A 16,453-nucleotide genomic window follows, 5' to 3' on the forward strand; every position below is an offset into this window, starting at 1 on the left:
CATTCAGTTTGACCTTACTATCTTTTCCAGCCATCGAGAGATTTTGCCTGCCACCTGATGCAAAAGTTATATACAAGGATGCAACAGGGACAGAAGTTGATGCAGAAATATTCAGTGACCTCGTTGGACAAGGCAATGTGGTGCTGACAGTATTCTCAGATCAGGGTGAGATATCAAGGCAGGTATAATAAAGCACTTTACACCTTACATAATATAATTATTTGCATTTTTTCTATTCCTTTAGAATTCTCTGATTTCTCCTTGTCTTCTGCTTCTGAGACGTCTGACTCAAGCTTCAGCTCAAGTGCATCAACTATAATCCTAGATGATGTCCCTAGCAAGAGACAAAGAATTGAGGATACACGTGATGCTGTGTCTGCTGAACAGGTTTCTTAATCTTTCACATTTTTTCACTCTGAGTCTCTAGAAAAGCTATTTATCACCATGTTTTGTATTCTAATGTTTTTGTTTTTTATTACATTTTTCAAATGTAAATGTTTTTTATTAGTTGATTGAAGCTGTGCTAAGAGGCATGTCTGGGGGTGAAGAAGTAATACAGGAGTACCAAACAACAGAAACCCTAACAGATGCTGCAAGAAGGAAAATGGTTATGGGATTGACAATCATGGGTATGTTTGTTTCACATTGTTTTTATTTGTGCCAAATAACTGCATGGCCATTGCATAAATTTACTAATTTAATATCTCCTCTCAGGCACCGCCCCACTAAAGCAATCCGAGAAGATTATGCACGTGGGATAGTGATGTTGTTCCCTTCCCTCAAGGATCCATACTCCAAGAAGGGCTATGTAATAGGCATTATTATTGTTAACTCTTTCATGTCATGTTGTGACACAAAACTGTGTGGACGACATTGATATTTGAATTCCGTGAGATTTCTCATGAGCCTGGTATGACAACGCATTTATTTTCTTTTTTTCATTTCAGGAACACTTCTATGATGCTGCAAGCAGCACATGATACATTTCTTGGCATCTGAAAACAGTCCAGAGGAAGATTCGTTGAGGATCTGCACTGCCACCAAATAGCCCAATTGACTTTTCTCCAGGGGGCCCAAATTTCCAAAGGACTGTTAATGTTGAAAGGCAGCTTGATGGGGATGCTTGCCAAGAGGCCATTTTCCAGAAGATGAGAGAGACCTTTCAGCACCGTCAGAAGCTCGTTAATGACCCAGGCAGAAGTGTTGATATCCTCTCCAGCTTCCCAAGATTCCTGGATACAAAAGGATTGGTAAATTTGGGATGAGATGTTTAGAATGGCTTGAAATTTGAAAGTATTTCCTGAAGTAGTAGTAGTAGTTTAATATCTTCTTTCTTAAAGGTGGACCAAGACTTCACTCTCCTATTTGATGACGACACATCCTCCAGGCTTCTTCAGAAATGGGATTTGTTCTTCAAGCCAAATGTCATAAAAGAGGCTAAGCGGCTCACCTCAACACCAGAGTTGCATCGCTTGGTGTAGTCAGCAGAAAGTCCCCCAGGAAGTGATCTTGATGAGGCAACAAGTGAGTTGTTTTTATTTATTTTATTTTAATAAATTTGCTATAATTGCAGTTAAACTATAACTGCAATAATATTTCATTTGTTTATTCTGTGTATCTCTGAACGTTGATCTGATTTTGGGGATAAATGTGACTAATAGATGGATGAGGGTTTAAAACGTTCTCATAATGCCTCCCTGTTCTCATTCAAACTTGAAAAGTACACTGCTCAAATAAATAAAGGGAACACTAAAATAACACATCCTAGATCTGAATGAATGAAACAATCTTATTAAATACTTTTTTCTTTACATAGTTGAATGTGCTGACAACAAAATCACACAAAAATTATCAATGGAAATCAAATGTATCAACCCATGGAGGTCTGGATTTGGAGTCACCCTCAAAATTAAAGTGGAAAACCACACTACAGGCTGATCCAACTTTGATGTAATGTCCTTAACACAAGTCAAAATGAGGCTCAGTAGTGTGTGTGGCCTCCACGTGCCTGTATGACCTCCCTACAACACCTGGGCATGCTCCTGATGAGATGGCGGATGGTCTCCTGAGGGATCTCCTCCCAGACCTGGACTAAAGCATCCGCCAACTCCTGGACAGTCTGTGGTGCAACGTGGCGTTGGTGGATGGAGCGAGACATGATGTCCCAGATGTGCTCAATTGGATTCAGGTCTGGGGAACGGGCGGGCCAGTCCATAGCATCATTGCCTTCCTCTTGCAGGAACTGCTGACACACTCCAGCCACATGAGGTCTAGCATTGTCTTGCATTAGGAGGAACCCAGGGCCAACCGCACCAGCATATGGTCTCATAAGGGGTCTGAGGATCTCATCTCGGTACCTAATGGCAGTCAGGCTACCTCTGGCGAGCACATGGAGGGCTGTGCGGCCCCCAAAGAAATGCCACCCCACACCATGACTGACCCACCGCCAAACCGGTCATGCTGGAGGATGTTGCAGGCAGCAGAACGTTCTCCACAGTGTCTCCAGACTCTGTCACGTCTGTCACATGTGCTCAGTGTGAACCTGCTTTCATATGTGAAGAGCACAGGGCGCCAGTGGAAAATTTGCCAATCTTGGTGTTCTCTGGCAAATGCCAAACGTCCTGCACGGTGTTGGGCTGTAAGCACAACCCCCACCTGTGGACGTCGGGCCCTCATACCACCCTCATGGAGTCTGTTTCTGACCGTTTGAGCAGACACATGCACATTTGTGGCCTGTACACATGCACATTTGTGGCCTGTATTGTATTCACTTCTATAATGTAGTTTTCTCTGTGGCTGCACATTATTCTTGTGTCTAATTTTCTGTTTTCTGATCTCAACCCTAGTCATGCTGCAGTTTGGAGGAGCATCTCTGCAACCAGCAGGGTCGGCAGCCGTACGTCCTCGCTGTTGGGTGTCAGAAGAGCAAGATTGAGAGCTTCTACATCACAATGGATAAGCGTCTCATCCCATGCAAGGCAAACCGCTCCCTCGGGGCATGTGATGAACTTTTCAAAGCACATTTTGTGTTTAATTTGTCTTACGATGTGGCACTTGTGAATTTTTACACATTCCTGCAGACAACAGTGTATAACATTGATGTGGGGAAAATGAAGGAGTCACCCAGAGTTAAAGACTTGAGAGCGAGACTGCTTAACCAGCCAGTAGCACTCTCACCCTGTGAGTTAGAAGCTATAACAATGTTGACCTGTTTCATGTGTCAGAAATAATATCCCAGCAGTCAACAGTTGATTTCACATTTAAGAGTTGAACATGGTTACTATCCTGGACCCAAGTTCAAATTGTTTTGTTCCCAGCAAGGCTGTAGGCATCAGTTCCTAACATATAAAGGTTTTCGGAAGCACCTTAGTGTTCATAGTAATGTTCAGCAAATTGCTCAAACTTCAACTGTTGCATGTTCATCTAGTGAGCCAGTTGCAACTTCTTCTCAGGCACATGCTTTGGAGGACACATTTAATCCACAAAATCAATGTAGCTCTTCCAGTGTTTATTCTGAGAGCAATGATTCAGGACTTACTAAAGATCCAACTAAAGAAATGTGTGCATCCATCGTGGCCAAATTACAGGGGAGTGGGATTTCCAACAGTTTGGTATCCTCAATTGTAGGAGATTTGGAAGAACTAACAAGTGAGATTCGCTCACAAGCAAAGCATACAGCTATTTCTGCTTTACCTATAACTGACCCCAACATATCTGTGATAAATGAATCTTTTGAAGATTATCAAAACCCGTTCACAAATCTAAATACAGAATGGAAACGAAATGAATACTTCCACCAAAAATGGGGAGTTGTCGAGCCAGTAGAAATAACACTGGGAGTGAGATATGACAACAGGCGAAATCAGAAATCCGGTACTTATGATCAAGTACCTGTGAAGGATACTTTTATATATGTGCCGATTTTAGAAACATTGAAGTTCATGTGCAGAAATCCAGACACTTGTGTTTTGCTAAAGAAAGAGTGTAGATCAGAGCCTGACACTTATACTGACTTTTTTGATGGAAGTTATTTTAAAACCCACTCTTTGTTTACAGATAATAGACATGCATTACAAATCCAACTATACTATGATGATTTTGAAACAGCCAATCCCCTTTGCTCCAAACGTGGAATTCACAAAATTGTCTCTCTTTATTTTGTTGTAAGAATCTTACCCCCAAAATGTTATTCGGTTTTGATGTACATTCATTTGGTAACACTTTTTCACACACAAGATCTGCACAAGTATGGTTTTGATGTTATACTAGAACCCTTGATAAATGATTTGAAAAAAATAGAAAGCCAAGGGCTAAGTCTTCCATTTTCAGATGAGCAGGTATATGGTACAATCTGTCAGATCACTGGAGATAATCTAGGGATGCACAAAATTATTGGTTTTAATGAGTCATTCAGTAGGCGTCATTTCTGTCGCCTTTGTTTGATTGAGAAGAATGATTGTCAAACGGTATACAGTGAGGATGATCCTAAGGTGATCCTTCGTGGAAAAGATATGTTTGAAATGCATTGCCAGTCTCTCCAGGAAAACCCACAATTGAAGTCACTTTATGGTTTGAAAAAAAGATCTACACTTAACTCATTGAAGTATTTCCATGTTTGTAATAACTATTCATTTGATATCATGCATGATCTTCTTGAGGGTGTGGTTCAGTATGAGATCAATTTGCTTTTTGGATATCTCACACAACACTTTATGTCAGAACAGGACTTGCTTTCCAGGATTTATGGTTTTGATTATGGATTTTTAGAACTAAAAAATCGTCCTACAAAGATTATTTTGGAGAGTGTTGGCAATGGCATCGGTTTGAATTCTATTCAGACATTGTGTCTTGTGAAAAACATCCCACTGTTGTTTGGTGACATTATTCCTGCAGGAAACAAAAACTGGAATTTGTTACTGTTGTTACTTCAAATAATGAACATAGTTTTTTCACCTTCTCTCACTCTAGGTATGACAATATATTTAAAGCATTTGATTGTTGACCACCATAAACTATTTAAGCACTTGTATCCACATAGAAACTTGATACCTAAGCATCATTTTATGATCCATTACCCATCTTCTATAAGGAAAATTGGCCCCTTATTATATACGTGGTGTATGAGGTTTGAGGCCAAACACAAGCTGTTTAAAGATTGTTTTAAAAATGTCAAAAACATAACCAAATCGCTTGCTAAAAAGCATTAGATGGCCATTGCTTATCACTGGGAAACCACCCTAAAAAAAAATGAGTATGGGCCAATTAAATATTTTCTCTTCAGAGATGAGAATGTCGTCAACAATGAAATGCTTGAAACGATCTTGTCAAAATATGTTTTCTCAACTAGTTGGGTTAAAGTTGATGGTGTAGAGTATAAAGCTGGACTAGTTATTTGCAGTGCAATGGAAGAAGACATGCCAGTCTTTTGTCAAATAAGTGATGTACAGTGGGGGAAAAAAGTATTTAGTCAGCCACCAATTGTGCAAGTTCTCCCACTTAAAAAGAGGAGAGAGGCCAGTAATTTTCATCATAGGTACACGTCAACTATGACAGACAAATTGAGCATTTTTTTTCTCCAGAAAATCACATTGTAGGATTTTTAATGAATTTATTTGCAAATTATGGTGGAAAATAAGTATTTGGTCACCTACAAACAAGCAAGATTTCTGGCTCTCACAGACCTGTAACTTCTTCTTTAAGAGGCTCCTCTGTCCTCCACTCGTTACCTGTATTAATGGCACCTGTTTGAACTTGTTATCAGTATAAAAGACACCTGTCCACAACCTCAAACAGTCACACTCCAAACTCCACTATGGCCAAGACCAAAGAGCTGTCAAAGGACACAAGAAACAAAATTGTAGACCTGCACCAGGCTGGGAAGACTGAATCTACAATAGGTAAGCAGCTTGGTTTGAAGAAATCAACTGTGGGAGCAATTATTAGGAAATGGAAGACATACAAGACCACTGATAATGTCCCTCGATCTGGGGCTCCACGCAAGATCTCACCCCGTGGGGTCAAAATGATCACAAGAAAGGTGAGCAAAAATCCCAGAACCACACGGGGGGACCTAGTGAATGACCTGCAGAGAGCTGGGACCAAAGTAACAAAGCCTACCATCAGTAACACACTACGCCGCCAGGGACTCAAATCCTGCAGTGCCAGACGTGTCCCCCTGCTTAAGCCAGTACATGTCCAGGCCCGTCTGAAGTTTGCTAGAGTGCATTTGGATGATCGAGAAGAGGATTGGGAGAATGTCATATGGTCAGATGAAACCAAAATATAACTTTTTGGTAAAAACTCAACTCGTCATGTTTGGAGGACAAAGAATGTTGAGTTGCATCCAAAGAACACCATACCTACTGTGAAGCATGGGGGTGGAAACATCATGCTTTGGGACTGTTTTTCTGCAAAGGGACCAGGACGACTGATCTGTGTAAAGGAAAGAATGAATGGGGCCATGTATCGTGAGATTTTGAGTGAAAACCTCCTCCCATCAGCAAGGGCATTGAAGATGAAACGTGGCTGGGTCTTTCAGCATGACAATGATCCCAAACACACTGCCCGGGCAACGAAGGAGTGGCTTCGTAAGAAGCATTGCAAGGTCCTGGAGTGGCCTAGCCAGTCTCCAGATCTCAACCCCATAGAAAATCTTTGGAGGGAGTTGAAAGTCCGTGTTGCCCAGCGACAGCCCCAAAACATCACTGCTCTAGAGGAGATCTGCATGGAGGAATGGGCCAAAATACCAGCAACAGTGTGTGAAAACCTTGTGAAGACTTACAGAAAACGTTTGACCTGTGTCATTGCCAACAAAGGGTATATAACAAAGTATTGAGAAACTTTTGTTATTGACCAAATACTTATTTTCCACCATAATTTGCAAATAAATTCATAAAAAATCCTACAATGTGATTTTCTTGATTTGTTTTTCTCATTTTGTCTGTCATAGTTGACGTGTACCTATGATAAAAATTACAGGCCTCTCTCATCTTTTTAAGTGGGAGAACTTGCACAATTGGTGGCTGACGAAATACTTTTTTCCCCCACTGTACTTTTGGTTGAAGATCACTTTTTTTTTTGGACAAAAAAGCTATTTACAGAGAATTTTGATGACCATCATCATGCATTCAGAGTATTACGAAGTGCGGAAAGATGTCTACTAAAAATGTCTGAGCTTAAATTTCATAAACCGTTTGTTATTCAAAGCTCATACAATGTTTCAGATGAAAGTATGTACATTATACCTTCATTCACAATGTTTTAATTCAACTGACTGCAAGGGAGAAAAGGCACAAATAAATGTTTTTGACAATGATTGTTTATTGTGATTAATTCTTATTAATATAAGTATATATTACATTAATTAATAAATAATATTCAATAAATTAACAATTAATTTCAACATTTTTTCAGTGTAGATAATTGACACTTTAGGGAGTGAAATTAACACTACACAAATAGTTGTAAAAAATTAACTTGGAGCAGTGTTAGTTGTCTAATCCCTTAGTGTTACTTTAACTCTGTTTTGCGAGTTAAAAAAAGGAACTCTGGCTGTGTGTTAAATGTTTAACTATTTTGAAAGTGTTAATTTAACTGGAGAGTGTGGACCTATATAAACCCTCAAAAAGTGTTGAAATCAACTCTGTGGGAGTTAATTCAACACTGGACTTTTTGCTGTGTAAAATGTAATGACGTCCTCCTAGTAGCTATCTAGCTAACGTTAGGCTCTGTGTTTTTAGATTGCTACATAAATAGATACGATAGCATATTAGCCACGTCATGACTGACTTGTGATCATTGCCCTTGCTAGTTTGATTATATTGACATTCCCAGCCTTAGTTACACGGAGGCAGCAAACAATGTACCAGGCCAGCTGTGATTTACAACCTGATAGCAATATTGTTTGGACAATGCATTCAACTATTCTGCCAACAATGCCTTAGTATACGTCATTGAATGTTGAGTCAAATAGAACCTCTTTTTAAAACCTCTTATGAAGTTGGTTTTGTAGCATAAACTGGGAATTTGATATTTTTGACTGATATTATGATTGTCTGTTTGTTTCATATCTGCAAAGTAGTTAAAACGCTGTCAGTTCCACTTTAAGGATCATATCACCTACACCTTACCCGACACCCTAGACCCACTACAATTTGTATACCGCCCCAACAGATCCATAGATGATGCAATCGCCATCGCACTGCACTCTGCCCTATCCCATCTGGACAAGAGGAATACCTACAGCTGTTGTAAGAATGCTGTTCATTGACTACATCTTTTTTTTGTTTTTGACACCACACTTCACAAAGAATGTCCTGCAGGCTCTAGTTTTATCTTATCTTGATTATTGTCCAGTCATATGTTCAAGTGCTGCAAAGAAAGACCTAGTTAAGCTGCAGCTGGCCCAGAACAGAGCGGCACGTCTTGCTCTTCATTGTAATCAGAGGGCTAATATTTATACTATGCATGCAAGTCTCTCTTGGCTAAGAGTTGAGGAAAGACTGACTGTGTCACTTCTTGTTCTTACAAGAAACATGAATGTATTGAAAATTCCAAATTGTTTGCAAAGTCAACTTATACACAGCACTGACACTCACAGTTACCCCACCAGACTTGCCAGAAGGGGTCTTTTCACAGTACCCAGGTCCAGAAAAAATTCAATGAAATGTACAGTATTATACAGAGCCATGAGTGCATGGAACTCCCTTCCATCTTATACTGTATAGCGCAAGTGAACAGCAAATCTGGTTTCATAAAACAAATAAAGCAACACCTCACTGCACAACGCCTCTCCCCTATGTGACCTACTTGTTGTGTGTATGTACTGACATGTATGTGTAACTGATAGATGCACACACACACACACACACACACACACACACACACACACACACACACACACACACACACACACACACACACACACACATTCACACACTACATGTGAATGTTTTTAAATGTATGTAAATTGTAAAGTCTTTTGTCTGTAATATATTTTTTGTTATGTGTCGGACCCCAGTAAGACTAGCTGTCCGGCTAATGGGGATCCTAATCAATCAAATCAAAGCCCAGCCTTCAACACCTTAGTGCCCTCCAAGCTCACCAGTAAGCTCGGGGCCCTGGGTCTGAACCCCACCCTGTGCAACTGGGTCCTGGACATCTTGACGGGCCGACCCCAGGTGGTGAAGGTAGGCAACAACTCCTCCACTACGCTGATCCTCAACACGGGGGCCCCACAAGGGTGCGTAGTCATCCCCCTCCTGTACTCCCTGTTCACCCATGACTGCGTGGCCACGCACGTCTCCAACTTAATCATCAAGTTTGCAGACGACACAGCAGTGGTAGGCCTGATTACCAACAACAACTAGACAGTCAGCAAAATGAAGGAGCTGATTGTGGACTTCAGGAGACAGCTGAGAGAGCATGCCCCCATCCACATCGACGGGGTGCAGTGGAGAGGGTGAAAAACGTAAAGTTCCTCGGTGTGCACATCACTGACAACCTGAAATTGTCCATCCAATTGTCCATCCATGAAACAGCGCCCTTAAGACCCTCATGAACATCTACAGATGCACCATTGAGAGCATCCTTTTGGGCTGTATCACCTCCTGGTACGACAAGGCTCTCCAGAGGGTGGTGCGGTCTGCCTGCCCTCCAGGACATCTACAGCACCCGGTGTCACATGAAGGCCAAGAAGATCATCAAGGGCCTCAGCCACCCGAGCCACGGCCTGTTCACCCCACTACCATCTAGAAGGCGGAGACAGTACATAATCATATTATTATCTGATAAATTAAGTTTTGTTGGCTGACTACAGGACTACAGCAATTTCTCAGATACAAAATGTATGTTGTCATGCTGCAGTCAAAGTGTGCCCAATCTAGGTATGTGGCAGGCAATATCGATTAGAACCTTCCCATTGGGCAAAAACAGGTTGAATCAACATTGTTTCAATGTAATTTGTCAATGTATTGTAATGTGGAATCTACATGGAAAATATATTGGATTTGAAAAAAGTTATCAACTGTTGTTTTGAGGGTGAAATTTCAACTACAGGATTATGTCACCGTTGTAACCAATTTTCAACATAGACAAACCTTGCATAAAATATTTTGAATTTGTACCTTTGAAACAATGTCAGATATTCAATGTTATATCCACTGTCAGAAAATAGAAGGATAGAAGGATTACTTTATCCTATCCCAGGTATTCCTTAAAGAGGTGGGGTTTCAAATGTCTCCGGAAGGTGGTGAGTGACTCCGCTGTCCTGGCGTCGTGAGGGAGCTTGTTCCACCATTGGGGTGCCAGAGCAGCGAACAGTTTTGACTGGGCTGAGCGGGAACTATGCTTCCGCAGAGGAAGGGGAGCCAGCAGGCCAGAGGTGGATGAACGCAATGCCCTCGTTTGGGTGTAGGGACTGATCAGAGCCTGAAGGTACGGAGGTGCCGTTCCCCTCACTGCTCCATAGGCAAGGACCATGGTCTTGTAACGGATGCGAGCTTCAACTGGAAGCCAGTGGAGTGTGCGGAGGAGGGGGGTGACGTGAGAGAACTTGGGAAGGTTGAACACCAGACGGGCTGCGGCATTCTGGATGAGTTGTAGGGGTTTAATGGCACAGGCAGGGAGCCCAGCCAACAGCGAGTTGCAGTAATCCAGACGGGAGATGACAAGTGCCTGGATTAGGACCTGTGCCGCTTCCTGTGTAAGGCAGGGTCGTACTCTCCGAATGTTGTAGAGCATGAACCTGCAGGATCGGGTCACCGCCTTGATGTTAGCGGAGAACGACAGGGTGTTGTCCAGGGTCACGCCAAGGCTCTTCGCACTCTGGGAGGAGGACACAACGGAGTTGTCAACCGTGATGGCGAGATCATGGAACAGGCAGTCCTTCCCCGGGAGGAAGAGCAGCTCCGTCTTGCCAGGGTTCAGCTTGAGGTGGTGATCCGTCATCCATACTGATATGTCGGCCAGACATGCAGAGATGCGTTTCGCCACCTGGTTATCAGAAGGGGGAAAGGAGAAGATTAGTTGTGTATCGTCAGCGTAGCAATGATAGGAGAGGCCATGTGAGGATATGACAGAGCCAAGTGACTTGGTGTATAGGGAGAAAAGGAGAGGGCCTAGAACTGAGCCCTGGGGGACACCAGTGGTGAGAGCACGTGGTGCGGAGACAGCTTCTCGCCACGCCACTTGGTAGGAGCGACCGGTCAGGTAGGACGCAATCCAGGAGTGAGCCGCGCCGGAGATGCCCAGCTCGGAGAGGGTGGAGAGGAGGATCTGATGGTTCACAGTATCAAAGGCAGCAGACAGGTCTAGAAGGACAAGAGCAGAGGATTATTATTATTAATTTGTAGACAAACTGGAATTAAAGCCAGACTAAGTCAGTGGCACAAAAGATAAATCTTCTTCAAATGTTGATATTTAGGTGTATTAATATAAGAGTATTTATTCAACCTTAAAATGAGTAACACATCCATGGCCACATTTTCAGGTTAGCCTACTGTAATTATAAATACCTTCTTATGTAACCATGGAAAGAGTGCATGTTCAAGATAGCATGCAAAAGTTGCACGTCTATGGAAATCTTCACAATTGCTATAATAATCTGCATAGAATCTCGAACAGCATTGATCACTTGCACTATGTACTTTTAATGTAATCTCAACTGCAATCCAGGTCATTTGGTTGTGCTATTAGATGAAGCACAGTGATAAAACACTAAGTTGTTGAATAAGTAAACAAAATATTTGACATTGTATTCTCATTTGAACTTTGTTGTGCCTTTAGATGGTTGAAAGCATAGTGATAACACATTGTTAATTCAACAAACTTCTGGCTGTCTTTTTGAGTGGGTGAATTAAGGTTGAAATATCATTGATCAACGTCTCAACCAAATATTACCCACATTTCCACGTTGAAATTATGTGGTGTGCCCAGTGGGTTGATATAAGGGTATTTAGCTTTCCCTAAATTAGAACGTGCCAGAGAGGCCAACAAAGAGTTCAGGCTTTGCAGCACCATAATCATTCCTTCCAAAGACATCTGGATGCTGCTCAATTCAAGCTTGTATGTCACTCAGACATCCCATTCCACGCTTCCATTTTGGCCACAGTAGCAGAGGTTTAAATTCTTAAGGTTAGGAAGAACATCTGCTGTGATGCTGAACCTTTCCAATGAATTACAGGATACATCCAGCCCTATGGACATGTTTGATATTTACCTTGATTCAAAAGAGGTACATTTTTTTCTACTAATTTACAATTCCTGTACGTTTAGATGATGTATTTTGTTGCTGGCTAAGTTCACTACCAGTAAACTTGATAGAGATTGAAAGGATAATAACTCAATAGTTATGATTCGGTTGTTATCCAGGTGTAGCACTGAGAGATTGGCCCTGAAACATGTGGTCTGAGATGCTAGTGAGTTCGTTATAGTGGTCCTCTGTAGCTCAGCTGGTAGAGCACGGCGCTTGTAACGCCAAGGTAGTGGGTTCGATCCCCGGGACCACCCATACACAAAAATGTATGCACGCATGACTGTAAGTCGCTTTGGATAAAAGCGTCTGCTAAATGGCATATTATTTATAGCCCAGGTCTAGTTCCTGGAACTTCCTACAGAGCCAGAAGGTGTAGAAAAGCTCTGTCTTCAACACACTGTAAAAAAGCCAACTTAACCAATTGCTTAATCAGTGTTATGTGAGTTGAGTGGACTTCAAAAGGACAAACAAATGTGTTAAAGTTGGTTTGTGCAACAAACACTGCTCGAAGTGAAGTGAATTTGAACAAGCTTGTTGAGTAAAATCATAAATTCATGTTTGCTCAAAACCACGCCCATCATTGTCATATTTCCCAGCATGCTCTATTGCAGGTTGATTTTCAGAATTGTTTGTTTCAATACCTTTGTTTTGGCATGTACACTGAACAAAAATATAAACGCAACATGTAAAGTGTTGGTCCCATGCTTCATGAGCTGAAATAAAAGATCACAGAAATGTTTCATATGCACAAAAAGCTATTTCTCAAAAATGTTGTGCACAAATTTGTTTACATCCCTGTTCGTGAGCATTTCTCCTTTGCCAAGATAATCCATCCACCTGACTGGTGTGGCATATCAAGAAGCTTTGAAGGGAGCGTGCAATTGGCATGCTGACTGCAGGAATGTTTACCAGAGCTGTTGCCAGAGAATTGAATGTTAATTTCTCGTATGTTCAACTGGCCTCACAACTGCAGACTACGTGTATGGCATCGTGTGGGTTAGCGGTTAGCTGATGTCAACGTTGTGAACAGAGTCCCACATGGTGGCGGTGGGGTTATGGTATGGGCAGGCATAAGCTACGAACACATTTGTATTTTTTAGATGGCAATTTGAATGCACAGAGATACCGTGACTGTCACAATCGTTTAAAGATTTGTGGAACCAAGGCGCAGCGTGATAAGTGTACATTTTATTAAAGTACTGAACACACGACAAAACAACAAACAAACGAAACGTGAAGTCTTAAGGTTACACCAAACAAACCTATACAGAACAAGATCCCACAACTAACAGGTGCCAACAAGCTGCCTAAGTATGGTCCCCAATCAGAGACAACGAGCTACAGCTGCCTCTGATTGGGAACCACCCTGGCCAACATAGATCTAAACGATCTAGAACTAAACATAGAAAAACACAACATAACACGGAATATACACACCCTGACTCAACAAATAAACGTCCCCTGAGTCAGGGCGTGACACATAAACATAACAGGGTAGGGGCCGGGTGGGCATTCCGCCTCGGAGGCGGATCCGGCTCCGGGCGTGACCACCACTTTCTCTCCACCTCTCTGTTGCGCCCCTGGTCTGGTCTGGCACCGCTGACTGGAGCTGGACCCGACGACGGTGGATGGAACTGTACAGGCTCCGGACTGGAGCCGCTGACCGGAGCTGGACTGGGCACCGGTGGAGCGGACTTCTCTGGCTCCGGAGTGGAGCGGCTGACTGGAGTTGGACCGGACCCCGGTGGAGCAGATTGCTCTGGCTCCGGAGTGGAGCAGCAGACCGGTGCCGGACCAGGCACCGGTGGAACAGGCACGGGCCGTGCCGGACTGGACACACGCACCACTGTCTTGGTGCGGGGAGCAGGAACGGGCCGGACCGGGCTGACGACGCGCACCACTGGCTTGGTGCGGGGAGCAGGAACGGGCCGGACCGGGCTGACGACGCGCACCACTGGCTTGGTGCGGGGAGCAGGAACGGGCCGGACCGGGCTGACGACGCGCACCACTGGCTTGGTGCGGGGAGCAGGAACGGGCCATACCGGACTGGCGACGCGCACCACTGGCTTGGTGCGAGGGGCAGGAACAGGCCGGACCGGGCTGGCGACGCGCACCACTGGCTTGGCGCGAGGGACAGGAACAGGCCGGACCGGGCTGGCGACGCGCACCACTGGCTTGGTGCGAGGGACAGGAACAGGCCGGACCGGGCTGGCGACGCGCACCACTGGCTTGGCGCGAGGGACAGGAACAGGCCGGACCGGGCTGGCGACGTGCACCACTGGCTTTGTGCGAGGGACAGCAACAGGCCGGGCTGGACTGGGAACACGCACCACTGGCTTGGTGCGGGGAGCAGGAACGGGCCGGGCTGGGAACACGTACCACTGACTTGGTGCGGGGAGCAGGAATGGGCCGGGCCGGACTGTGGAGGCGGACTGGAGGTCTGGAGCGGAGAGCTGACACAACCCGTCCTGGCTGAATGCCTACTTCCACACAATATGTGTGAGGCATTAGCACAGGACGTACGGGGCTGTGCACTCGTACTGGCGATACAGCACGTAGCACCGGCGCAGGATATACAGGACCGAGGAGGCGTACTGGAGACCACGAGCGTTGAGCCGGCACACCCTGTCCTGGCTGAATACCCATCTTCACATGACACGTGCGTGGTGCTAGCACAGGATGTACAGGACTGTGCCGGAACACTCGCGGCACAGTACGTGGCTCCGCATAACACGGAGCCTGCCCAGTCACACGCTTCCTAGCATGAGTACGGGGAGTTGGCTCTGCTCTAACACTAGGCTCCGCCAACCACCCTTTTAGCCCCCCCAATTTTTTTTTATTGGGGGTGTCTCTCGGGCTTCCTCCTCGGCCGGCACCCTCTGCGTTACGCTGCTCCTCTCTATAGCACGCCTCCACAGTCTCCTCCCAAGGACGGCGATCGATTCCGGCCTGAATCTCCTCCCAAGTCCAGGATCCCTTCCCGTCCAGGATCTCCTCCCAGGTCCAGGCTGTCTGTTCCTGGACACGCTGCTTGGTCCTCATTTGGTGGGATCTTCTGTCACGATCGTTTAAAGATTCGTGGAACCAAGGCGCAGCGTGATAAGCGAACATTTTATTAAAGTACTGAACACACGACAAAACAACAATTAAACGTCCCCTGAGTCAGGGCGTGACAGTGACAAGATCCTGAGGCCCATTGTCGTGCCATTCATCTGCCACCATCACCTCATATTTCAGCATGATAATGCATGGCCCCATGTCGCAAGGATCTGTACACAATTCCTGGAAGCTGAAAATGTCCCAGTTCTTCAATGGCCTGCATACTCACCAGACATCTCACCCATTGAGCATGTATGGGTGCCATTTGGGGTGCAGAATATTTGTGAGAAAGGAGTGAGTAAATTATTCCAAACAGCGTAGGGTCAGTGTATTTCACACTAGAGGGAAACAGGCTCAGATGGAAGGTAGATCATGGAAGAAGTGTAGAGAATTACTCAGCTAAAGCACATTATAGCTTCATGCCTGCTTCATAAGCCAAACTCTCTCTGTGTGTGTGTGTGTGTGAGTGTGTGTGTGTGTGTGTGTGTTGGACAGACAGGATGCATGCACCACACACAGAACCCTGCTAACACCATTACCATCCGCACCTTTGAAGTTAGCCACAGCAGACAATACAGAGGAACCCTGGAGCCTCCCAAGTGTGTGCACGTGTGTGACCTTGCATGAGACTCCAAGACTTGAGTTAGCTCCCTGAGCTAATGCCTAGGCTTTAGCTCAATGACCTAACATGGTCTTGTGGCATGCAGGAGACTTGGGTCCCAACCCAGTCGATCACACCCTCTTCCGTTCTCACTGTGTATTCACCTGAAGAAGTGACCATTTGAGAACACTGGCTTAGCCATTTCGTCACCATGGGTAAGGTATATGTGGTCCGGAGTTGGGAGGGCTAACCACTACACCAGACACCGGCACAGTTTATGTGAAAATATTTCCATAATCTCATATGTTTTATAGGGAACGGGGGGGACGTGTCACATTTTGCAATCATGTGATGTCCCAGGTTTGCTCTCCACCTCTTTCTTAGTTCCTGAATCACTCAGACCTATTTTCCCACTACTGACCTCCTCCTCCAAATAGGGCTAGTTGCAGTTTCTCAATGTACTCAAATATTACTGCAATGTAATCATACTGATGACTGAA

The sequence above is a fragment of the Coregonus lavaretus genome (genome assembly GCF_964263955.1).
Source record: "Coregonus lavaretus genome assembly, chromosome: 1".
Taxonomy (NCBI): Eukaryota; Metazoa; Chordata; class Actinopteri; order Salmoniformes; family Salmonidae; genus Coregonus; species Coregonus lavaretus.